At 46.5% G+C, this 26,238-nt stretch overlaps 1 protein-coding gene and 1 long non-coding RNA gene across 10 annotated transcripts in view; both read right to left on the reverse strand.

Annotated features, from left to right (window-relative positions):
- Positions 1-1,664: 1,664 nt before the first annotated feature.
- Positions 1,665-22,977, reverse strand: LOC106006371. Of its 8 annotated transcripts, none has more exons than XR_006604425.1 (6): positions 22,720-22,977; positions 22,407-22,501; positions 21,387-21,638; positions 20,431-20,612; positions 14,001-17,414; positions 12,346-13,221 (listed from the first exon to the last, which is right to left on the reverse strand). It is a non-coding gene; the product is annotated as an uncharacterized LOC106006371 (long non-coding RNA). The 8 variants fall into 8 exon arrangements; XR_006604423.1 differs by adding an exon at positions 20,808-20,899 and having other exon boundaries at positions 12,346-17,414; XR_006604421.1 differs by lacking the exons at positions 12,346-13,221; positions 14,001-17,414 and adding an exon at positions 1,665-3,526.
- An 89-nt stretch (positions 22,978-23,066) lies between these two features.
- PFKFB3 (6-phosphofructo-2-kinase/fructose-2,6-biphosphatase 3) overlaps positions 23,067-26,238 on the reverse strand; it is a 143,590-nt gene continuing 140,418 nt past the window's right edge. The window contains exon 18 of one of the 2 annotated variants that reach the window (XR_006604439.1): positions 23,067-23,307. The gene's annotated coding sequence lies outside the window, so the exon portion shown is untranslated. The remainder of the gene's footprint in view (positions 23,308-26,238) is intronic. The other variant, XR_006604440.1, reaches the window with a different exon arrangement.

The raw sequence follows: 26,238 nt of genomic DNA on the forward strand, positions 1-26,238 counted from the left end.
CTGTCTGTAATGATGTGTTGTTGAAATCCAACAGCAGAGAGAACACGTTATTCTGCTTTTAATGGATGAGGTGAGGCTTTCCACGAGGGAAGACAGACTGGTTGTACATTGGAAGCTGAGTAAGATCTCATCAGAGAGCAAAAGAGGAACAAAGAATTTCAGAAAAAAAGAATAACATAAGTAGAGGCACAGACGTTCCTAATTTTAAAAGCTCTGGGGACTCAGAAAAGGAAACCAAAACAACCTGTTGTCCGGCCCAGGGAAGGCTACTGGCCCTTGAAGGACTGACAGGTCTCCGGGACATGCGGCCGGGGGCAGTGGGAAGGACACGAGCGCGCAGAGCCGAGGGGGCCACCAGCCAGGGCACGGAGCGAAGCTATTCTACTTAGCTGGGGCGGAAAACACGGACGGAGCGAAAGGCACGTCCTCTCTCCTCCTACCTTAGCAGAGCTCGCCCTGTGGTGAACTGGAGCCCTCGGTAGATTTTACATGGTGAAAAGAACACGGAACAAAGCAGCCTGGAAACATCAAGGTTCCCATGTGTCTGCCAGTTGCAGAGATGGAGGCGGACTCTGTCCTCACTTCCCTTGCTACGCAGAGTTCCACTTTCCCCGAGTTTGGCAAAAACCATCAGTATCTCCTCCAGGTGAGAAATTCCTTCCTTGAAAAGCGCTGCTTATTTCCTCCCTCCTCCCCAGGAACATAAACAGGGAGTGAAGAACTCCTGTGTTTTCATGGTTTAAAAAATTATAGCTGCAAAATGAGCACAACGACTATGACACACTTATTAGGAGGGCCCAAGCCCAGAGCCATGACAGCACCAAACGCTGCCGAGGACGCGGAGCAAAAGGAACTCGCCTTCCCTGGTGGTGGGAGCACACAAGCGCGCAGCCGCTTTGGAAGCCAGTCTGACAGCTTCCTGCAAAACTAAACATACTCTGACCATAGGATCCCGCAATCACACTCTTTGGCATTTACCCAAAAGAGCTGAAAACTTACATCCACACAAAAAACTGCACATGGATGTTTATAGAAGCTTTATTCATAACTGCCAAGCTTGGAAGCAACCAAGACATCCTTCAGGAGATGAATAAACAAACCATGGTATATCCAGAAAATGAAATATTAATTGTTACTAAAAAGAAGTGAGCCATCCCTCTGTAGGGATTCCAACTGTGTGACTTTCTGGGAAGGCGACACTGTGGAGACAGTGAAAGGACCAGTGGTCTTTGGGGTGGGGAAGAGAGGAACAGGCAGAGCACAGGGGATTTTGTAGGGCAGTGAACTTCCTCTATAGGATACTGTAATGGTGGATACCCGTCATCATCCATTTATCCAAACCCACAGAATGTACAACACCAAGTGACCACCAGTGTAAACCATGGACTCTGGGTGATGATAGGGTGCTGGCAGGAATGTGTGAATGGGAAATCCCTGTCCTTGCCCCTCAAGCTTCCCGTGAACCTAAACTGATCCAAAAAATAAGGTCTATTCTTTTTTTAAAGATAAAAAAAAAAAAATTGGGGCACCTCGGTGGCACGGTCAGTTAAGTGTCTGACTCTTCATTTCAGCTCAGGTCATGATCTTGGGGTCATGAGATCGAGCCCCGTGTCAGGCTCTGGGCTGAGCTTGGAGTCGGCTTCAGTCTTCCTTCCTCTCCCCCTCCCACTCCCTCATGCTCTCTCTCTCTCTCTCTCTCAAAAATAAAGATACATCTTTAAAATAAAATAAATGCAAAAAAAAAAAAATAGCACAAAGGAAGGAACCTGAGCTTGTAAGGGGTCCCTGCCCCTCCAGGGCATGCACTACCTGTCACCCCCCAACCCCCCACACCGCGGCACCTGGAAGCCACCAGGTGGCACTGTTGCAGCCATAAGCACTCCCTTGGCTTGGAGAGCCTGTTGATGATGCTGTTGAGTCCATCAGTTTTCGGAGCTCCAAGCTCTGCCCAGGTAATTAAATGCATATCGAGTTAAGGAATCTAGTGCTGGCCCTCCAAAGGTTTAAACTCTGGCAAGCATGTGGGACCTAGAAGAATGGGAAACGTAAGTTGAGAGTCAGGAGACCTAGCAGCTAGTCCTGACTTTGCCACTGTTCCATTCAGCCTCTGCCGGATGCAAGGAAGAGAAGCCCAGATTGTCTTTGATGTAATAAAACAGGAAGAAGTGGCCATCGCTGGATACAAGTGCATCACAGACTACCAGCTTGTCACTGTCTAAGCCCCCCAAATTCGGGCTTCCTCCGGGACTAATACGACATCTTAACCACGTTTAAGTGTACAGTTCACTGGCATTAAGTACATTTGTACTATGTGCAAAACTGGGGTTTTTAAATGCTATTTAATCAGCAGTGAGACAATTATAAAAAAAATTAGGGATGAAATCATAAAAGTGTAGAGGAACTCTGCATTCCGATTGTTTGGGGGGCATCTTAAATTCTCACTTTTTAAAGACCCAAAATAGAAAAAAAAAATTCTGACTATGGTTTATGAAGAAAGTCAGTGGAGAATTTCAGTCAGTGAAAACATACTCAAAAGGCCCGACACCAAAAAGTTAATAAATGAATGTTCTCGATATAAATGAGAATGTTTAAGTAGGTTGGTTTTTTTTTTTTTTTTTTAATGTTCTTCCTTAACTGACTCTTTTGCTTGGTCAGCCATTGGTGGCATCAGTCGTGTCAGATAAGGGAATTTGTACAGACTCCGCTCTGTCTGGCAGTGCCTTGAAGGACGAATGCGTGTACGCCAGGCCAAGGAGGGAGAGAGGAATGATCCAGGTGGAGGAAACAGATGGAACGAAGTCACAGAAGCATGAACACACACATGACCACACAGGACCTGTTACAGAACTGGTGAGACGCTGAGCTCCCCTGGGACTCTGGATCACAAGGGCAGCCCAGGAGGAAAAGTCAGAGAGGCACGCAGGCCCCGGATTGCTCAAGGCTTGGAAAATCAGGTTGGGACAGTTGGACCCGATCCTAAGAACAGTCACAGAAAGTTCTCCTTGGGGCTGTGTTCTGGTGCAAGCTACGGTTAAATACCGCACATTCAGGGAAGGAGGGATTGGCTGGCCGCCGGCTTTTCTGCAGGAGTCCGTAAGAGATAAAGATCTGAAATGAAGAGCAGTGGCAAAACAGAAATGTGGAAACAGACACGTTTTTTTCCAATGAAGTCGACATTTTCTCCAATGAAGTCGACACGTCATGAAGGAAAAGATGGAAGGCACTTTCAAGGCTGGCGCAGAGCTGTCTAGTTGGTTTCAAGGGTGATCACGAATGGAGCTGGCGGGAAACTGGCCTGGAACTTTCTCCCAACCAAATGTCTTTGTAACACAGGTAAATTAATTTTCACTGACTGGTGCATATTCCTGAGACAGCGTCCCGTTGAACACAAGGCCCGAAGTGTGACAGGGAACACAACACCCTTCTGGTCACCGTGACCTGAAACACGAGGCAGAGCAACAGCCAAACCTGAGAGCTCTCCTGGAAACGGCTGCAAATCCAGATGAGGGCGGAGGTGCTGCCTGTGCTGGAGGAGAGAAAACGTGCCAAAATAACCGGCGTTTGGTGATCCAACAGAGCTGGACAGAAACACCATCGTCCCTTGTGCATAACCAGAGTTTTGAATCGAAACTGAGTGCATTGCATTGGCCACGGACTCCCAGATAAGGCCGTTTCAACTCCTTTCCCACGCAGCAGCCCTTTGAGACGTTTCCAACAGAGTTTGAGCCGTAAGCCCTTTTAGACGACTCAGAGAATTCAGTAATAGTTACTCAACCATGAATATTAACAGATATACCCTTTGGCTACATCTCTTGTGTGTGTTTAATAATTGGCAGCATAAATGGCCACATAAATTTGAGTTAACACTATGATTATGTTCATCTTGCCTGTGAGATGTTCGTAATCTAGCAAGAGGGAGACTAATATAAAAATAATTGCAACCCAATGAAAAGTTTTTTAAAAAATAGCATAAAGAGGGAAGAGGTAAAGCACTCCTGTAGTTAAGAAAAGCAGAAATTTCATCATCTTAAACGTGTGAAAATATTAGCCATGTGCCCAGCACATCAATATCCCCCTCTTTGATTTCAGCCCTCCGATTCTGCTCTCTGGGTCACTCCAAATGCTGTTTCCTAAAGCTGCCTTTGTGTCTTATGTTCCTCCATTCTTTCTTACCCCACAGTACAGTCTGAGACAGGCAACCTGAAGGTCTGGCATAGATGTGTATGTTAGGAATGGTTTAGCCCAGCAAAGGAGATCAAGCCTTATCCAAGTCATGGTCCAGACTGGATTTTACTGTAACTGGTCTGTATTCTCTTGAGTACTAACTTCCTGAAGGGGGTGGAGAGAACACCCGCTATGGGAAAATCCAAGAATGTCTAGATGTGGTAAAAATACGAACGTTCCTCTGCTATGCACATCCAGAATTTGATCCTGGAATAGGACGTTGATCTGTTTACCCTGAAGGCAGTTAAGTTGAGTTCCTCTGGAACATCGACTTCACGTTCCTGATGTCCTTAGAAACATCTTTTTAAATTCTTATGATAGCTTCTCAGTCTGCCAGCAGCAAATTGAATGGGAGTAGAACAATTAATTTAAATTCTCGATCAAGATGCTAAGTCTTCTAAAACTGGGCTGGCCACAGCATGCTCTAGGTTAGTTTAGGTGCAATTTCTGTCTAAGACCAGGCGCTGGTGATTTCTTATAATCCTAGAATTCTGTAATCCTAAACTTATTGGGAAAAAATTAAAGAGCAGTGAAAAGTCTACCATCTATTAAATCTTAATATTAGCCAAGTTCTTTACAGATGTCTTTTATCTAATCCCCACAAAACCCCTATGAGTAGGTATGAACCACTGCACTTGAGAAATAGAGAATCTCTTATTTACTTAAGAGAAGTAAACTGGCTCTGAAAGTCACATAGCCAGAAGTTATCAGATCAGAAATCAGAACCCAGATCTGTGTGATGTCACAATCTCTAACTTCTGTTACAGACAAAGCCAGTACCTGGTGTGACGTCAGCACACTGAACTGTATGAACAGCAACTGATAAAAATCCAGGATTGTAATAAAACAAATGTTACAGAAGGCACTTTGTATAATAAAATGAGAAGGCTCTCCAGGGCCACACAGTGAGAAAGAGCTAAAAATGAATGACCTTTTTCATCTTCTTCCTCTTCCCATCCCGAGCTATGGAAGTTTGGAGGTCATGGACTCCTGGGATCCTCTCAACTTCTTTCCCACTACAGTTGTCCCAAAGCAACTGCTATAAAGAGGTGATACACTTCTAACTCTCAGCTGCACGGCACCCTAGACATCCTCATCAATTTTCCCACCAAAGATAAGTGAAATTGCAAAAGTGAAAGGCAAAACATCTCTTTAAAAGGAGCAATAAGATGGCCAAAAAGTAAAAAGCACTTCAATGCCAACTTAGAAGACACTCGAGGAGGTAAATCGGCTCTCATCTTGGTGTTATTTTGTATACCAGGTGGATATGAGCTTGGACATTCACAGGCTCCCATGATGCAGTAGATGGAAATAAAACCCATAGTCATCTCAGGATGACAAGAAGTCTACTAGAAAACAGCCCCAATCACATTCACGATAAGATGAAAAAGAAATAAGTTCACACTTCGGAGACTGTGAGGAAAGTTGCCTTTTTCAAACCAAAGTACTAACTGGAAAATAATGCTCCTCTGAGAGTTTATGGCTATAGGTCAAGGCCCATGTGAGTCTGCAGTCCAAATTCACATCCCTTGTGCTGCTCTTGAAAGTCTCAAGTTGAAGATTTTGTATAAAGAGGTCCCAGGCTGGTGATGGTCCCAGGCACCTGGAAAAAGCAAATGCTAGATATCCCCTCCACGCAGACCTGAGAACACTCCCAGAATGAATTTTGAGAAATATGAGATCCCAGCCAAAAATATCACATGTGCACACACACATACACACATGAAACAAGGAACCATGTATGGGAGCCCATTGGATGTACGGGAAATAAATAGACCAAAGATGTAAGATATGGATTTTATGAAGAAGACAAAGCATGAATCTAATTAAGTTCCAACAGTAAAGAGAATGGAGCAGAGCCAATAGGAAAACAAGAGAGAGATCACACAGAGGTACTTAAGAAGCCAGTGGCTATGAATTTATCTGTTACGATGAAGGACATAAGTCCACAGGTTCAACTTGTCTAACAAATCCCAAGCACATTGAAAAGGACTATTGTATTTGTATTAGTCAGGGTTCCCCAGAGAAAGAGAACCAGGAAATTATTAATAGAATTGTTCACACATATAGAGAGAAGGTTTATTATAAGGAACTGACTAATGTGATCATGAGAGTTGACAAAACCCAAGATCCAACAATGAGTCGGTGAGCTGGAGACCCAGGAGAATTAAATGGTATACTTCTTGTCCAAAGGCCAGGAGGCTCAAGATCCAATAAATGTCCTAATTGGAAGGTGATCAGGCAGTAAGAATTCCCCCTTCCTTGGGGGATCATTCTTTTTGTTGAATTCAGGTCTTCCACTGATTGGAGGAAGCCCACCCACATTAGAGAAGATAATCTGCTTTACCCAGTCTATTGATTTAAATGTTAATCTCCTCTGAAAACACCGTCACAGAAATACCCCCAAATAATGTTTGACCTGATATGTGAGCACCCAACCCATGAAATTAACCATCACAAATATCAGGTGTAGCATTTCCTCAACTCCTCTAACCAGAGGTTCCTACTCTGAGAGATGTGCAGCTGTAAGAGATAGCATGGTAAGTTCTGAGAGCCTGGTACACTAACCCCGTCATGAGAGGAAAGTACAGCCTCCACTGATAGAGTAGATCAATTGAGTCCCCACATCTTCACAGTGACAGAGTACATCAACCGAGTCCCCACTCTTGGATTACACAGACCACTGCTCTTCAATAGCACATCCCTTCTAAACATTGTCAGGCTAGAGTAGAGCTTCTAAAACTAAAAAGTGCTTGGAAACCACCTGGAGCTCTTATCAAGGTGCATTCTGGTTCAGTAGGTCCAGGGTGGGGGCTGAGGTTCAGCATTTCTCATAAAGTCTCAGGAACTGCTGATGCTGCTGGTCCACAGACCACACTTTCAGCAGTAAGGTGATCTCTGGGGACAGAAAAAGTCCACTTTTTCTCTTACTTCCCCTTCCTTTATGACTAAGGCTTCACCTACACCACACCCTCTTCTTCCCAACTCGCCCCATGGCTTAGCCTTTTAACAACAAGAATCAGGTGGAGAAATTGCCTTATCCTTATGGAACTGGAAAGCCTGTCAAATTATTATATTCCATTATACCCAGTTAATGTTTGGAAAATGTCTGTTGTTCTTCTCACATCCCCCTATCCCTCAAGTGCAGTCATAAACAGCTTGGATTTGTTTGCTGCTGTTGATCATGTGGCATTTTCCAGGTTTAATTAGCACATTTCTCCCAAAATACCACCAGCCTTCAAAGGCAAGGACAACACCACCAGCAGCAGCAATACTAAAATACTGCAGAATGGTTTTGTAACCTGTTAAGTGCACCTACCTTCACACCTCAACCTGACACCCATCCTTAAAGAAGCAGCGCAGGCTTTATCTGCTCTGAAAACTCTTCTCTAGGCTGATGAGGACAGTGCTCATTACATTTTGATGTTTTCCTTATTTATAGATCTTATTTCCCACCATAAACTCCGGGTGATAGAAACTGTGTCTGAGGCACCTATAGGTGTGCGCTGCTCAGAACGTCATCTAGAATGAAGGAACAGATTGACTTGCACTTACAGTGCTCACAACCACCCTGTCCTCTCTCCATTTTGCTGGTGTGGAACCCAAGGCTGAGAAGATAAGCAACCTGCCCAAGGTCACCCTGGTTGCTGCCAAAACTGACTCTTCCCACTCTGACATGTCAGCACCCCACCCCCCATTCACCACCACCAACTGCCTGTATCTCTAAGTCTCCCAAGAAAGGTTTTGCTGAATTTTCTCCTCAAATGAAGCTGTTGGACACATCCTACTCTGTAAGTGGTGACTCGGTCACACACAGAAGTGTCATGATGAATTAAAAGGCTAAACAATTTTTGCCTAAAATGTGTGTTTTGTAGTTTTTAAAAAAATTCAAGTGGATGAAGGATTTGTAAACAGACTTTATGATTAGCATGCCAAGTGACCTGACTCAACTCAATCATTCAAAATTATCAGACTCTGCATATCTAACAACCACACATAAGAACTGCAGATCCCATCATCCATGACCAAGCTTCTAGGAGATGTCTGATTCAAACAGCAAGGCCCAGACCAAATTCGAACACACACAGAAATATTCACTAGCAAGTAGGCACAAAAACAGCCATTCCCATCAGCTCAATGATGTAAAAGCTCTCATCTTTCCATGAAATATTAACTCAAAACAGATGTGACAATATTCTAGCACTAGTATTCAGCTACCATGTTTACTGGCATCGAGTTGCTATTAACCCTCTGTTAATACTTGGACACAGAACACATTGCTGTGCCTGGCTTAGACATCACTGCAAAATTTATAATTTGCTAGCATACTGAATTCCTAAATCCTATTCATGCAAAGACATCTTTAAATAGTTCTAGCCAACTTATGTATCATGAACACCACTCAATTCTTCAATGACAAACAGTTTCCCATATTTATTAGGCTCATTAGGGAACCCTCTAGGACTTACCAGAGATTAAGATCATTAAAGCTTTACAGAAACCTCTCAATACTCCTAAAGACTATGTCCAGGTAGCGGGCCCCTACCTGGCTCCTTGTGGTTTTGAGATCAAGCCCCATGTCAGGCTCCACACTCAGTGTGGAGACTGCTTAAGATTCTCCCTCTCGGTAAGTGCACCCCAATATTTATAGCAATAATGTCCACGACAGCCAAACTATGGAAAGAGCCCAGATGTCCATCAACAGATGAATGGATAAAGAAGATGTGGAAGATGTGAGATATATATATATATATATATATATATATATATATATATATATGAATACTATGCAGCCATCAAAAATGAAATCTTGCTATTTGCAACAACATGGATGGAACTAGAGGATATTATGCGACGTGAAATAAGTCAATCAGAAAAGACAATTATCATACTATCTCACCAATATAAGGAATTTGAGAAACAAGACAGAGGATCATAGAGGAAGGGAGGGAAAAACAAAACAAGACGAACCAGAGAGGGAGACAAACCATAAGAGACTCTTAATCTCAGGAAACAAACTGAGAGTTGCTGGAGTAGAGGGGGGTGGGAGGGATGGGGTGGCTGGTGATGGACACTGGAGAGGGTATGTGCTATGGTGAGTGCTGTGAATTGTGTAAGACTGCTGAATCACAGACCTGTACCCTTAAACAAATAATACATTGTATGTTAATACAAAAGTAAAAACTAAAAAAATTTTTTAAAGATTCTCCCTCTGCCTTTCCCCCCACCACCCCCTGCTTGTACATTCTCTCTTTCTTTAAAAAAAGTAAAAAATTTCTAAAAAAGAGTATTTCCAGTTAGGATATTCTAAAGGTTAACTAACAACCCCATATAGGATTTAGAACAAAACATACACACACACATACACACTCATTCAGATACACACTTCTATCTATGCTAAAATATTTAAAAGTAATACATTTAAAGGTAAATTTTGCAGACAATACAACAGATGGATAAAATGAAAGAACACAACTGTGACAGATGGATTTCACAAAGACACAGAAGAGTATAATGACGGATTCTCGGGGCTACTTCCATAAATATAACCACATTTCTTTAACCTTAGTATGGGTCTTAATTACACCCAAAATCACCGCTCAAGGTTGTCATGAGAATTAACAACAGAGCCAAAACTAGCACCAATCTTTAGTCTTTCCACAGCAGCTGTGGAGCTTCTGAAAAAAAATTTTCCAAATATAAAAATAATCCACAACTTTTTTTTTATAGATTTACCTATCCATTTGAGAGACAGAGAGAAACAGCATGAGTGAGGGGAGGGACAGAAGGTGAGAGAGAATCCCCCGCCCGGCAGATTCCCTGCTGAGCAAGGAGCCCACATCGGGCAGAACCCACAACCCCAAGATCATGACTGGAGCCCATATCAAGAGTTGACCACCCAACCAACTGAGCCACCAGGGTGCACCACCCAAAACCTTTTGCAGAAAATGTAGAAGAAAAAATAAAAATATGAAGATTTAATAAAAGGTTATCCCTAATTCCTAAACTCCGATCTAGCCACCGTCAGTGCATCTCCTTACAGACATTAACACAATATACACCCATACCTGGTCATTTTAATATACATGATACCTTCTGGTTTTGCGGACTGCTTTTATTTAATTTGCTTTTATATGGGAAACAATTCCCCATGACATATAATAACCTTCAAAAACGATTTGTGTAATGATTGCATGACAGTTCGTCCTTTACTTATCCATTCCTCTACTGGTGGACACAAATGTTATCTCGAAGGGTTTGTTATAATCACTCTAAGATGAACATTCTGCTCCTAGAATGTAAGCATTATGAAGGGAGGGAGTTTGGATCATAGTACCCTCAGCCCCCAGAGTGACCAGCACATAGTAGAAGCTCAGTATGGATGGATGGATGGACGGACAGATGGACAGATGGATGGACAGATGTAGATGGATGGATATGGATGGATGATTGAAATGGTTGGATTTGCATGCATCTCTGATAACTTCTCAAAACGTTTAGTTTGAGCACTAACAGATATTCTGGTTAAGTTGCCTCGTAAAAAAATAGGGCATCAATTTATTTGAAATGATCTACTGTCCCATATATTAAAAACCTATTGATTCTTCAACTGACATTTAAATGAGATTATTTATTTACCTGAAATTCAAATTTAACTTGGCATGCCATAGTTCGATTTGTGAATGATAAACCCAATTCTTGATGTACTACCTTCCTAGCACAGGCTGTCCAGAACACCCACACTGATCTCTGAAAACTTAGACCTCCTAAGGAGTCTGAACCCACTGGCCTGTGGCAACCCAACAGTGAATGCTATCAACAGCCATTATCTTTTTGATTGCTGACCTTCTTCATGAGTCAAGACAAATAAGAAAAACAATAGGAAAGAGAACACCCCACAGTGGTGATGAACCCCGCCACAGCAGGATCTTTTCAAACACAAATGAAAGCACAGGAGTGTCTTCTCTGCAGGGCTCTCTCCTCTGCCCACCTCTCCTCTTCCGTGGATGTGAGTCACTCCCGTGCCTCCCAACTGCTCCCGTCCTGGCCTGCAAAAAACTGCATGGTCTGGCCCCTGCCTAGATAGGCGTGTTCAACCATGGGCCTCTCCCTCCCCTCATGCTGTGCACCACAGACTCCCTGGCCTCTTTCAGTCCCTGCCATCTACTGGGCTCCTTCCTGCCGCAAGGTCTTCACACATACGCTCCTGCTTCTGCCTGGAAAGCCCTCCCTTTCTCCCGTTATTTAGCTCACGCTTACTCATTCTACATCCGCGCACTCTACATCTCACTTCCTCAAGAAGCTGTCCCTCACTCCTTTTGCAGACAAGGTCACGTTCCTTTGGTCTAAGATGTTAAAAGCCCTGAATACTCTTCCTTTCCTGTATTTATGCTCGTTGACATTTTCATTTTGTTTTTGTTTAATATGTATACCCACAAGAATCCAGATTCTAGGAGGGCTTGAACAGCATGTCCCTTTTTGTAATCAGTCTGTTTCCAGGACCTAGCAGAGGTTCTGCCAAAATGAAAACAACTGGACACTCAAATATCTGCTGAGCAGGGAAGAGAAGCCGGCAAGTTTGCTAACATCTTCCCCTTCCCAAGGTAGAGAAGTAGCCACTCCTGACTTGAAAGATGACTCATTCCAGGTAGGCAAAGGAAGGAGATCAAAACCCAACTCCTTTTTTGACTAAATGTCTACAGAACTATATATAATCCCCATGTTACACACATGGCGTATGACCACAAACAATTACAATGTTTGTGTGGTACAATGTGGTATTTTCAGAGGCACACAGGGGTATAATTTCGGAAATGAAGGCAAATATGGAGCGAAAATTAAGATCTCTGTCCTATCATTCAAGCTAACTTTTCTTCCAGCTAAAAATTCCCAAATTTACAGGTCCAAGGGGATTTTTACCCCTCCACAGGCTCCCAGAGCACAATTTTATCCTTTTACCTATCCCATTTATTCTTAGTTTATCCCCTACATGGGATCCTCTATCAGATCTGGGTCTCTTTCCTCCTCAGTCTAAAATTATTAGAGAGATGTTCAAACATCTGCAAAAGTAAAAGACCAACAGTACTCATCATGCAGCTAAAACAAATATGGCCACTTCTGTTTCATTTTATAACCCACCCACTTTATTGTTTTGAAGCAATTATTTTATTTTATTTATATTTTTTATTATTTTATTTTACTTATTATTTTGAAGCAAATCCCAAATATCAAATTATTTCATCTATCAGTATTTCAGTACATATCAATATTTCAGTGTGTATTCAGTATGTATTGATATTTCGGTATGAAAGATAAAGGCTTCCACAAATGTCGTAAATTTTTACCAATAACTGGATTGTTCAAATTAAGATCCAAATAAGAGCGACACATCAGTTCGATTGTTGTGTCTCTTAAATTCCTAATCTATAGGTTCATTCTCCCTACTCCCCTTGCATTTTATGTATTGAAGTAGCAGGGTTACTTGCTCTATAGAGTTTCCCAAGCCCCAGAGTTTATGAATTACATCCCCCGTGGTGTCATTCACCATGTTCCCCTGCCCTCTGCAGTTTCTTTCAGTAAACCGGCAGACCTAAAAGCAGAATAAATGCTTGATCTTTTCTCCTTTATCTGGCGAGTTTTCAGAATAATCACGGGACACACTTCTCCAGAAGAAACAAATGAATTGCTTGTTGTTTTGAAGATCATTATGAATTCATGGATTCATCTCTTCTTATGTCTTTTAATCCCTTGTAGTCATAGTTTGTGGAGCTCAGACGGTCCTGTCTTCGGCCAATGGCATCTTCTGTGCCCTCCCTTTTGATCTGACCCCAGTCTTCTCTAACGGTTTCCATGCTGATTTGATAAGATGCTCTTGGCTCCTCTTCTACAGTTGCTGACCCAAATCTGGATCAGCTCTTTCTCCAAGGATGTTTGGTCACTTGTACACTGTAATTCACCTACGGTTTCAGTCTTCCCACTCAGTGATCAGAAACATTCCTATTAAAGTGTTCAGAATAAAAACAGCTGAAAAGTTATTTTGAGCTAAGGCAACTGAATTCCTGAAATGTCTTATCTGTCTAAACACTGAACCTCCTAAAAAAAGGCATAGACCTCCTGGCATAAACCTCCTCCTTGAGAACAACTGTAACCTTCTTTGGAGACAATTCAGCGCCATGCTCAGACATTGTCACAAAATTGACTTATCTCCCTTCCACTCCCTATGGGACCATTTGTCCTTCCAAAGAGAAAGAAAACCATTTTATGTTTAAATCTTTAAACTGTTTTCCCATAAGTGCAGATAGTATAAAAGTCCCAAATTTGAGCTGCCCTTTGAGCCACCTGTCTTTATAAACTCCTATATGTACAAGTATGATTAAAAAGTCTGTCCTTTCTCTTGCTAAACTGTCAGTCTGAATTTAATTCGCAGGCCTCCAAACAAGCACCTAAGAGTGGAGAAGAAAAACTTTTCCTCTTCAGCACTATTTTGACTTTCCTCCTGTTCTAAGATGTACCTACTCAACAGGTGACTGGACATTGACGTCTCCACATCCCCTAAACACATCTCAAATTCAACTGTTCAGCTACGACCCCACCCCCTTTCCCTCACACCTACCCTTTATTAGGGCCTATTTCGGTACTTGGTTATCTGGGTTTAGAGTCAGAGCAGAGCAGGACTCTGTTAGAAACCTGGATTCCGTCCACACCCTCGTGAAGCAGCCCTCTGTGGTCATTCTGGCGGGACCGGACGTCTAACGGTACCCCTGATCCTGGTATACCTGATCCTGGCCTTTGCAACATGCAGGAGGCTCTGCAACATGGCGAAGACTCCGGCCTGCCACGTCCCTCACTCTGTAGGAGGGACTTTGAGGAAGGCTGGCTGCCTGAGCAGGCCCGTGTAGAAGATGGACAGACCAGTTCTTAACACGTGAAGCTGTGTCTGATCCCATGCTGGCAAAAGGAGGCGGAGGTCTAAACGCTGGGTCAGCTCTCCAAAGCCCCTCCGAAGCATCTGGTGTAGAAAGGGGGAAACACTGGAAGGTACAGGGCTTTCCAGGTGGGCTTCCCACGGACGCCGTGGGAATGGAGGTGACCTGGGGGCGGGAAGGGGCCACAGGAAGAGGCCCGAAGCTGCGGGGCAACAGAGCAAAAGGACAGCAACAGCTCTGACTGGACAAAGCAAAGGGGTGACCGAAGGCCAGGCGGAGGGGTTCCGGGAACAGACTGGACACAGCGCCAATCAGACCTCGGAGCCCTGGGGCTGCAGTGAACGTAGACTCGTCCCAGTCTTGGCTGAGTCTGGGACAAAGTAGGCTCACGAGGGGACATTCCCTCATGGCCAAGCCAAAGCCCTGCCTCAGCACCTCCCCTCCCGGACCCGTGGTCCCTGCAGGAGCCAGCTCCTCCGACTCTAGCCCCCTCCTCTGGACCAGAGGGCTTCCTCACTTAACAGTCTCCTCCTGGACCCCTGCCCGCCTCCAGCGGCTCCTCGGCCCCCGGCCCCCTCCCCTGCAGGTCCTCCCCGCTACCGCCGGGGAAGCCCTCCATGTCTTCATTTTGCCCCCCCCAAAACATAAAGTGCAAGACTTTGAGCACCCCCAAACATGTTTATATTTATGCACAAACCGAAAATGCCCCACTGAGCCAAAACTGAGGCTTAAGAGAGAAATGAAAAGAGAATCGGAAACATAAACAGGTACATGGGACGGGCCTTTGTTCTGTTTGCTCCGATTCACGGTCTGACCGACCTCACTGCAAACTCCTGCAACGTCACTGAAGGGGTCTGGGCCTGGATACGCAGCTGATGGCTTGTTTAGACTGGACGGGATGCATGAACCCTGCAAGTGAGTCTTCAAGATCTAAAAAGAGACTGTGTTTTGAGCTGAAGGGGACAAGAAAGGGGCAAATTAAGGTATCTGCCCAAGTCCACGCCTTTGACAGCAGAGACAGCAGAGACAGCACATAAATAAATCCAGTTCCCGGTCCCACTGCCACTAAATTCCGTCGGTTTAATACACTCTTTGCCCGCAGCCTGAACTACATCTTTCTGGCTGGACTTAAGCTTCTTACCTGGTCCTGGAACAAAACAAAACATACAAGTGGTGGGCACATAATCACCGAGTGCAGCTTAGGAAGGGGGTCTTCAAATCAAACTCGGGTATTAGAAATAAAAAAGCAAAGAACAGAGGTGCTTCTCCTCCTGACGGGAACCCTGCAGCCTGGCCGTGGACCCACCAGAGCACAGCTGTTAAAAGGCAAAGATGGTTCTTGCAAGATCAAAACCAATGGAGGTAAGTTCATGTCCGAACCTAAAATAAATTCGTAGGCATCGTGTAAGACTTAGACTCGCTTTGCCTGTTTTCCCATTGAAGCAAATAAGTCTAAAAAAAAAAAATAGCATTCCAAATGACCTAAGGTTAGAAAAATTGGCCTGCAACTGTTTTTGAATTGTCACCCCTGATTTCATTCTCGACGGAGTACAGCTCATCAGAGAGGGTATTGGCGTGGGGACTGACAGCTTCAACGTCAAAACAGGATGTGCCCCCACCAAGGCTCCTGCTTTGCCGCAATCTACCGGAATTAATTGGTCTTGGGGTTTTTTTTTTTTGTTGGTGGTAGTGACGGTGGTTTTCTTCTTCTCTTTCTTTCTTTTTTACTTAAGAGCCTCAGATGGGCAGACATGGAAACAGCTTCTCATTTGCATAGAGCCTGGCCGGGCAAGGGTGAGCTGAGGACACGCTGAGTTGCCTTCTTGGCAAAGGCAGGAAGTCAGCTGCAAGAAGCTGCCACTTTTCAACCCTGGGTGGCTTTTCCTTTTCTCTTTCTCTGCCATTCATTTTGGAAGAAAACATACATTTAATTTCCAACAGAGCACAAGAACTTGGAAGGGGAAGGAAAAACGGTGGCCAAATGCTCCAGGCTGGCCCAGTCACTCCTGTCCCCACATTTTTCCTTACTTAATTAAAGGTGCCAAGCCAGCAAACTGAAAGGGGCTCGTGGTCCCCGGCCATGCCAGAGGATGGCTGCTGGTGACTCACAGGACAGTGTCCCGAGCGCCCCTGGCCACATCGTGGGGAGCTGATACCAAGGGGCACAGCACCCTCTCCAGCCACCTGGGCAAGTGCAGACCTGAGCTTGTCATTCCACCCAAGAGAAGCCCCAGTTCAACGAACACGTCTGCACGAATGGGGGAGAGACTGTAGCAGAACCAGCCGACACGGAGCGCAACGGCTGCACCATTTCAAAGCCAACTGCTCCCTTCTTGCCCATGTCCCGATGCATTTCAATTCGCCCCGATGCTGCTCGCTTGATTTGCATCTCGTTCTCAGATACCTGCTGTCCGGTACTTGAGCTCCATCTAGGATGTGCCCATGGACACAAAGGAGCAACCTTGCTCTGATATCGTGGCCAAAATGCAGGCAGGCCCATTCCAAAGGAAACTATCTATGAGATCATTGTTTTTCTATCCCACGTAAAGACACTGATTAGGCGAGCAGTGGAAGCCAGCTCACACCACCCTGTCCTGGGCCTGACAAATGCCTTTGGGAGCTTGTAGCACCGCCTGGCCTCTAAGGTCCGTTCCAGAGACGGCAAGTTATGCAGACGGGGACGCTCAGCTATTCAGCACCGGGCAACCCGCAATCCTCCAGCCCTGTGGACAGATGCAGAGCCTCTGCGTCCAGCCTCAAGGCCATCTCCAAGGACACGTGTTCTTAACATTCCTGGACTCTCAACCCCTGATCCTACAGGGAAGTGTCTCCAGATTGAAAGGAAACTGTATTTCTGTGGGTAGCATCTGATCATGATTCATGTCCCGTCTGTCAGGTAAAACAATGAATTCTACCCCAACAGAAGCAGCATAATAAAGTGTATATGTTGGTTTGTTACAAGGAACAAAAAAACAGTAGGAAACTGAATGCTGTAATAATGTACAGGTAATATTCAGACTTGCACATATATTTCACTTTCATGAGTGTTTCACCAGTTTTATAATGACCCTGAATTAGCTCGGTCAGAGGGCAACAGACCTTTAGAGAACTCCAAATTATTATTATTTTTTAAAGATTTTATTTATTTATTTAAGACCGAGAGAGACAGGGCATAAGGCAGGGGAAGGTCAGAGGGAGATGCAGACTCCCCGCTGAGCAGGAAGCCTGATGTGGTGCTCGATTCCAGGACCCCGCGATCATGACCTAAGCCAAAGGCAGACACTTAAATGACTGAGCCTCCCATGCTCCCCAGAGAACTCCAAATTATTGAACTGAATGTTTCTACAGATTCCTGACATTCTGGAGTCATGTGCCCACCAAATCACAGTTCTAGAAATATCCTCATCCCACAAGTTGCCTTTCCAACTTGCATTAATATTTTCTTTCATACCAAATTACTAGAAATCTATATTTCTAACAAGAAAGGGGTGTTTTGTCACCTGAGAAGCTTTACAGGGCTTGCTAGTCCCCGCACCCCTCACAGACTGTGTGATCCCACACATCAGTCGGACAGAGCACGCCCCATCTCACGAAGTGTGTAAAACTACACCTTTACAGAATTAAAATAACTACATATTAGGGGCTGTTGGGGTTGGTTTGGAGATCAACACCGAAAGATTATGTCCTTTGAAGGGTCAAGAGTACATGCTAAGCTATGAAATAGAGCAAATTTTAAATTCAGATATCTAGCAAAAAAAAAAAAAAAAAAAAAAGACATTTAAGACCAGGGTTTGCCTGACTTTCTTCTCCGTGGCTGTATCTGAGGAAGGCATGATAAGAAAAGAGGACATATTTGAATTGATGGAATAAGTCATAACCTAGCAGGGCTCTTGCCTGCTGGCCAGGCAGATTGGCATTCCGCCAGCCTTTGCTATTAAAATGATTCCCTCTTATCCAACTCATCTGATGACTTTAAAATATATATATATATATACATATATGTATATATATATATTAGAGGCATGGGGAGCATCGTAGGGAGGGAAGAGGGGCAGAGGGAGAGAGACAGAATCTCAGGCAGATGCTCCCTCACTGAGCACAGGGGCCAACACAGGCTCAATCACATGACCCCAAGATCCTGACCTTAACTGAAATTAAAAGTTAGATGCTTAACTGACTGAGCCACCCAGATGCTCCATCTGAGGACTTTTAATATCACACCTTTTTACTGGGCTTCTTAAGGCATATTTTGGAGCGCACGTAAACAAGGCTGGGCTGTGCGCAGCGACCGGTATCCAAGCCCATCAAACAATCTGCCGGGGCCTATGGGGGCAAATTCAGCTAGAAAAGCGGTGCAGGCGGTAGAGTTGAGAACCAGACAGACACATCCCAAACATTCTGCATTTCAGCTCTTGAACCTTAAGCAAATTACCTCTTTTAATATTTTTGACCTCATTTCCTAACGTACCTCACGGGGTTCTTACGGGTACTGGGTGTGTATAAAGTGTTCAGGAGAGTGCCTAAAATGCTTGATAGGTCGGTAGATGGATATTCAAATATTTTGGAGGAGAATGGGAGTTTTTTTTCTCAGAAACTCTTCCCGGGACAAATGATCCAACTACCCAAAAAATAAAAGAAATGGTCCTCGAGGGGTCAGACCCAAAATCTCTATTTCTTTTTAGGAATTCCACTCATAATTTTCCTTCATGATTCTTGATCTTATCCTCCCCTGTCCACAATCCAGCTCTGTTTGGGGAAATAACCCTCAAAGGAGAGAGCAGGAGGACCTAAATGATAGTCCTCTCTGCCGGCCAACCTCACGGCGGCATCACACAGACGCAGCTAACCCGACACAGTCACTATCTGTGAAAAAGGCAATATTTTCCTAATTCGTGGGGGCTGTGGTAGAGATAAATTAGATCGCTTTTGCACAGAGCTGTTGGTTCCTTAAAACGAAAGAATATTTATTTGACAGAGAAAGAGCAAAAGCAGGGGGAGGAAGAGAAAGAGAGAAAGCAGACTCCACCCTGAGCTGAGAACCTGATGTGAAACTCGATCCCAGGCCCCCAGGATCATGACCTGAACTGCACACAGATGCTTAACCAACAGAGCCGCCCAGGCACTCAGAGAAGAAGAGAAACCATCAGAGACTCTTTAACTATAAGAAACAAGCTGAGGGTTGCTGGAGGGAAGGTACAGGGCGGAGAGGTTTGGGGTAAGTAGGGGATGAGCCTTAAGGGGGGGCTTGGGAACCAGCACTGGATAATTATACACAACTAATGAATCACTAAGCTCTATCTCTGAAACTAATGGTATATTATATGTTAATTAATTAATTTCAAACAAATTTTTAAAAAGAACAGGATACAATCACTCTCTGGCCTTCTTATGCACGACCTCGCACAGCACCAACGGGGCACTGGTCCACCCTCTCCCTCCCCTCCGCTGCCCCCACCCCTCCCTTGCACCTGTCCTTAAACCAAACTCACTCGGGGTGCGCTTGCAGTGGCATCGGCGATCCCCTCCTGGGGGATGCTGAATGCTCTGGGGCAAATCTGTGGATCTCCTGCCACTTTCAAAGGGTCAACGCCCTGATTCCGAGATAAGGACGGATCCGGAATAAGCGGGCAATGGTCTCAGACACGGTTCCTCCCCCAGAGCTCTTAGGGGGAAGGTCTCCAGCCCCCGGCACCCCTGCACACCGCCACTTCTCTCTTCTTCCGTCCTCGGGGCTTCGAGCAAACTTCCCTTCCCGACCCTGACTTCGGATTCGGCCAAGCTCTGCTCGACCCGAGAGGGGCATCGTCGGGAACCTCTGCAACTTCTTGCCGCTCGCACGGGGACCAACGCGCGGGGCGGGAACCGGGGCAAGGCAAAGCAGGGAGACGGTCTGAGAGCTCGCCCTCAGCCTGGCATTTCTACCGCTGAATTTTAACCCAAACAGCCTTCTGGTAGCAATTCCCCTTCCGCAGACCGACCTCGGAGCACCGCGTGCCCTTCCTGCCTGCTTTATCGTCAGCAAGAAAAAACCAGCACGAACCTGCAGGAGCCGCCCCCGCTCGGAAGGCCCCAGCCCGGGCCAGAGCGAGCGAGAAGACACACCTGCCCGGCCGCAGGGAGACCCGCCAACCCGGGCACCCCTGCCAGGCTGCCACGTGCGCTCCACGTGTGCACGGTGCGCCCGCCCTACCTGGGGCTGCGGTCACGTCCCCCCAGAGCCCGCTCCGCGGAGGCAGAGTCCCGTTATGAGACCAGCACCCCGGCCCCGGCCCCAACCCACCTCCTGCTCGCTCCGGCCGCCGGGTGAATCCGCGCCGCGCGAAGACCAGCATCTCGCCGGGCAACGAGCGCGCGCATGCCCGTGGGGTGCACAGGCTTTGCTCTGCCCGCGGGGTCCCGGGCATCCTCGCGCTGTTTAGGTCTTTGGCTCAGGATCTTGCCCTCTGGCTCTGAGCCACTGCCCTGCGCAAGCGGAAGGGATGGGGCCAGCATCAGGACAGCCTGCTTCCTCCCCGCTTCTGCACCCAGGAGGCCCCCAGGATGCGGTACCCCAGCATCATCGGACACCTCCCTCCAACACTGGCCTCCAGGTCCCCCCCTCCGCCCCCCGCTACCTCCAGAGACCTACATACCGCCGAGTCGGCCCACCACCCGCACCTGTCCGCCTCTGCCCCGCACACCCAGTCTTCTTTCTCCTGCTCCGTTCTTTTAGACTTGCGTCCTAGGACTTCTCGGCCCTCCAGCCTGCCCTGGAACCCCAAATACCAAAGCCTGGTCTAAATCCCTGAGTTACACAGTCGGTCTCTCGGGTCCCAACCTGGCAAGCGCCGCCCACCCCTGCAGCTGCGTTCCTCCTCCACGGCGCGTCTAGGTCTCCATCACTCACACCTGCAGACACTCCCTCTTCAGTGCGGACACCAGCTCGGGTTATTCCCAGCCGCCAGCCCAATCCAGGTTTGTTAGTGGCAAACTCTCCCCAGCTGAAATGCCACTTTTTAGTGGCATTTGCTCCTAGGGAGTTCCTACATACTCAGAAAAATCATGAGTGTTCCCAAAGGAGGTCCTCACTGACAGTCACTCCTGGGCCCACTGGAGTATGTCCAGGAAATAGAAACTTGTAAACTCCAAAATAAGCCTCCGGTAAGCGGGTAAGAGGAGGAGGCATTCCTATTAAATCATGTGCACAGGAAAGGAGCTGACATTTTTATGACCATTATGATAGGACAGCAGTATTACCTCTCACTTAAAGATGAGGATGCCCGCGGCCCGTGTTAATTCACTCTCTTGCCTGCTGAGATCAAAGCTTCGGTCGGACTAGTTGAAGGAAAGGTGAGGGGGACCATCAAACACAAGTAGATCGGAAAGGAAAAGCCTTCTTTCTTTGAGGCAGATTGTGAAGGTAGCCAGTCCACACCACTCTCTGCAGCCGCCGTGGGTAGCCTCCTCTCTGTTCAGCCTCCTCAAGCAGAAAGGGGCTGCTCGGGCTGGCTTAGGAAGAAATGATACTCGGAGACCCCCTGGCCTCATGCTCCAACCCCTTCTCCCACTCGAGCAGCCAATGGTCTCCATCTTGCACTTGGGAGAGTCAGGGTGACCGGCAGGCACTACCAGGCTTCAAGGTACCTGCTGCGGTACCCCAGCATCGGACACCTCCCTCCAACACTGGGACTTGATTTCCGTGCATATTTTTAATATCTAGACACCAGTAATTCTCATTCAAGTGCTCATGTCTCTGGTTTAAAGAGAAAAACAAGCGGACTCCCCGGGTCTTAACGTCAGCCTGTCAGACCTGGGCTCACAGCACTAAGACTGCATTTTTTACTCCTTGGTCTACACTCTTGGTTTACACAGTCTTCTCCGATGCTGCAGTTTGTACCTTCTGTCACTTCCCAGTTCCTACCCTATTGAGCCCCGGGTCTGTTGCTGGCTGCAGTTGGATCCTTCGGGGACATATGTGTCACAGTGTATCCAAAAACGGAGCATGGGAACCCAACTCCCAACCACCCTCCACTTCCAGTATGTTCTCTTCCAGGGTGTGCCATGTCCGTAAGAGGTGGTTTTAGTCTCTCGTTGCTTGTGGAAGAAACACAAGCAGTGGGGGGTGGCCACTGTGTCCGACCCCTCCCTTCCGGACATCGCCCCCCTCTCCTTCACCACCGCCCCCAGGGGGCCGCACTAGCCCATCACAGTCCACCTCAGAAGTGAGCTGCGAATCCATCCCTTCTCCCCCGCACCTGCCCCATCCTGCTCTCTTACCAGGGCTACCAAAGAGCCTGTGGCTTGTTCTCTCCATTTTGCTTCGCACCCCCATCTCCCCGCACAGCAACTGTAGCAAAGTTGTTTGTAGTGTGCTGAAATAGACACAAAATTTACCATTTTAACCATTTTTGAAGTGTATAATTCAGGGCCATAAGCACATAGGTGCAAACATCACCACCGTCCACCCCCAGCACTTTCTCACCTTTCGCAGCAGTACCTGTTACACTAGTCCACACCGATTACACGGTCCCTAATGATCACGCCCATTCTCTCCACCCACCCACCACCCAGGCCGCGATAGCCACCGCACCGACTTCTGTCTGTGAATTTGACTCTTCCAGGTACTCAGAAGCATGGCATCTGCAGGATTTGTCCCTTTGTATCTGGCTGATGTCTTTAGCGTCATGTTTCCAAGGTTCATCCGTGTGGGAGCCGGTGTCTGAATTTCCTTCCTTGTTAGGTCTGAACAGTATCCCACTGTGTGTGTGTGTCTGTCTGTGTGTGTGTGTATGTGTGTCTGTGTGTGTGTATGTGTGTCTGTGTGTGTGTGTCTGTGTGTGTGTCTGTGTGTCTGTATGTGTGTATGTGTGTCTGTGTATGTGTGTCTGTGTGTGTGTCTGTGTGTGTGTGTCTGTGTGTCTGTGTGTGTATGTGTGTCTGTGTGTGTGTCTGTGTGTGTCTGTCTGTGTGTGTATGTGTGTGTGTGTGTGTGTGTGTGTGTGATGCCGCGTTTTGTTGATCCTCCTTTTGTTCTCCACCTTTGGGCTATTCAGAATCATGGCGCCAACAGCATGCGTGGACAAACATCTGTTTGAGCCCCGCTGTCCGTTCTTCAGGGGGTGGGGGGATGTCCCGGGAGTAGAACTACAGGATCAAATAGTAATTCTACATTTAAGTTCTTGAAGAACCATAACAAAATTAAAAAAAAAAAAAAAAAGAACACACATTAGATTATGTCTTTCCTCTCCTTGAAGTCCTTTGACAACTTCCATTGCACCTGGTCAGCAAGGAAACGTGTCCCAGTTTTGCCTGATCCGCCCTGACCTTTCCCACCTTACCCATCGGCTCGGCCCCTTCCGTGACTTGTTCTGGCCTCCCTGGTCTTCCTCCTGTCACCCAGGGGCACGAAGCCCTTCTCTGCCGCCCGCCCTCATGCACACTGTCCCTGCGCCTGGGATCTCCTCTGCTCTGCTCTTCTGCTCTCCTGCGTTTGAAACATCACGTCCTCGGGAAACTCCCGGAGCGAGTCCTAGACCTTCCCACCGTCGAGACCTGATGGTCCCGTGGAACCCCGGACCTCACCGCCAGCTGGCTGGTGGAGGGACCCTGAGGTCAGGCGTCCTGACTCTCCCCTCCCCACTCCCATCCGCGGCACCCGATCATGTGGTCGAATGAATGGAGACCCCGTTATACGCTATGGGGTTTGGTGGTCGTAGTCATTTTCCTTGCTGTTGTCTTGAAGCTACCATGCCATCTGTTATGGACGGAATTTTGTGGCCCCGCAGAAATTCACTTGTTGAAGCCCTCATCCTCCCTGGGGTGGTATTTGGAGGAGGTGGTCCTTGGGAGCTGATTCAATCAAGAGGGCTGAGCCCTGGTCTGTTGGGATTAGTGCCGTCAGAGGAAGAGACACAGAGAGCGTGATCTCTCTCGCTCCCTCCTCCCGCCAGCCATCCTTGCCTTCCTCCCTGCGCTAAGGAAAGGCCACGTGAGGACACAGCCAGAAGCAGCCTTCTACAAACCAGGAAGAGTGCTCTCACCAGACACCCGACCACGCCGGCCCCGGATCTCAGACTTCCAGCCTCCAGAACTATGAGAAGGCACTGTCTGTTGCTGAAGCCTCCAGGCTACGGCACCGGTCATGGCAACTGGGGCAGACTGAGGCCCCGTCCCCTCAGAGCCAGCATGTGACACGTGACCGCTGTGACTCCCGCTTGTTACTATGCCAGCTTCCCTGCAGCACTGCTGTATTACCATCTCATGACACCGTTAGCCTTTCTACCACCAGCCTGAACTCCTTGGGGTACGAACCACATGTGACATATTTTGTTGATCTCGCCTGCTGTTATCCCAACCCAGAGCCATCCCCTTGGCCGGCGAGCTTGTTCAAGTCGGCAGAAATGATTCGGTGGCTGACATATGCCTCCAGAACGTTTGCAGTTTATGAACGTTTCCTCTTTCCAAAAACAGTTGCAGATCAACTTGGTTTCTCAAGTGTTCGATAATTCTTAAACATTTAAATTGCTATCGAGCCATATTGCGATTAGAGGAAACCTATGATGCCTCAGGTACGCTAAAGAGGTAGGGATCGACCACGAGCACGTTTCTCTCTGTGAGTGTTTTATCAGCATTCAGACTGTGCACGTAAGTTATTTAATGCCTCTACTTGTATGCATGTGAATGTTAATAATGACAACGCTTTCTTGAGCATTTACATCTTATAAACCCACAGTGTTGGGCTCGGACACTACGCTAAGTGCTTTCTATATGCCATATAATTTAATCTTCATATAATCCTGGAATGTAGGCATTTCTATGCCAGGTTTATGGAAAGGAGAACGGACTCTCACAAAGTTGGTGAAGTCCCTAAGTCTATCCAGCTGAAGAATGGTAGTACCAGGATTGGAACTCGGCACTGTCTGATTCCAAATCCTACGCCCTCATATTTTCTGTGAGTTGCTCTATCTTCACCGAAGTTCCAGTAAAGCTCTGTTCTTCCTTTGATGTATCCTCAGTGCAACGGAGAGCAACCATACCCTTGAGTCAGCCTTATTTCTCAAGCAAGGGAGGCCTTCCTGCGAACGGGAGTCACGGTCTAGGGAAATATCAAGTCACGGAACAGTTGAGACAGAGTCGGTTCTGCTGCAAGAAGAAACAACTCAAAATCCCAAAGACCGATGACAACCAACCATATACTTCCCGCTGACAGTGCGCCCACTGCGGGTTTGTTAAAGCTCCGCTCCAAGTCTAGAACCAAAGCCAGGGGCAATCTCTATCTGAAACGCTGCTTATCTTCAGATGGGAGGCAAGAGCGGACAGCAAAAACCCACAATGATGTTGTTGGCCAAAGACACTTGGCCAAGCCTCATCTCTTGGGGTCGGAATTATAATCCTTGCCCAGAAAGGAGCAGTTACTACTTTTGACAATATTGTAGGCTATCATAAAACTCTTTTTCTCTGTGGAAGGAACAGATTATTTCAATCTGGCAAGAATATTTTTGTTCTTTATTCTACAAATCCACAGCACTGTGCTCTTTTTGCCAGAACACTATGGTAATTACGTTTTTTTTCTTTTTAATTTAAAAAGGCAACATTTCATCTAAGAATTTAGAATCCAGAGCATACATATTTTAAATAAACACAACCACATGAGTATAATAAAACTAATTTTCCAAAATCCAAATACAGACCCTTTTATATATGTGTGTGTGTATATCAGATTTTCTGAATAATAAGTCACTGGTTCAAAACGTGGAAATATTTTCACCACTAAATTTTGGTCTCGTGTCTTCACTATAACTCTCTAACTGAGTTTTGGAGTTTTGTGTTTTTTTTTTTTTCCTCATGGTTCCAGAGGGTTGAAGTCCAGGATGAGGATCCAGTAGACTGTGTCTGGTGAGGGCCACTTTCTGGCCAAGGTGGCAGGAGAGAGGGAGCTCTCTTGGATCTCTTTGTTATGAGGGCGCTAATCCCGTCCATGAGGGTTCCACTTCCATGACCTCATCACCTCCCAAAGACCCCGCCTCCTCCTAATACCATGATTTCCGGGCATTAGCTTTCAACATATGAACCTCGGTGGGGGACACACATATTCGGCGCTAGCACTGTA

The sequence above is a fragment of the Mustela putorius genome, unplaced genomic scaffold (genome assembly GCF_011764305.1).
Source record: "Mustela putorius furo isolate JIRA1106 unplaced genomic scaffold, ASM1176430v1.1 tig00004033_pilon_pilon_pilon, whole genome shotgun sequence".
Classification (NCBI taxonomy): domain Eukaryota; kingdom Metazoa; phylum Chordata; class Mammalia; order Carnivora; family Mustelidae; genus Mustela; species Mustela putorius.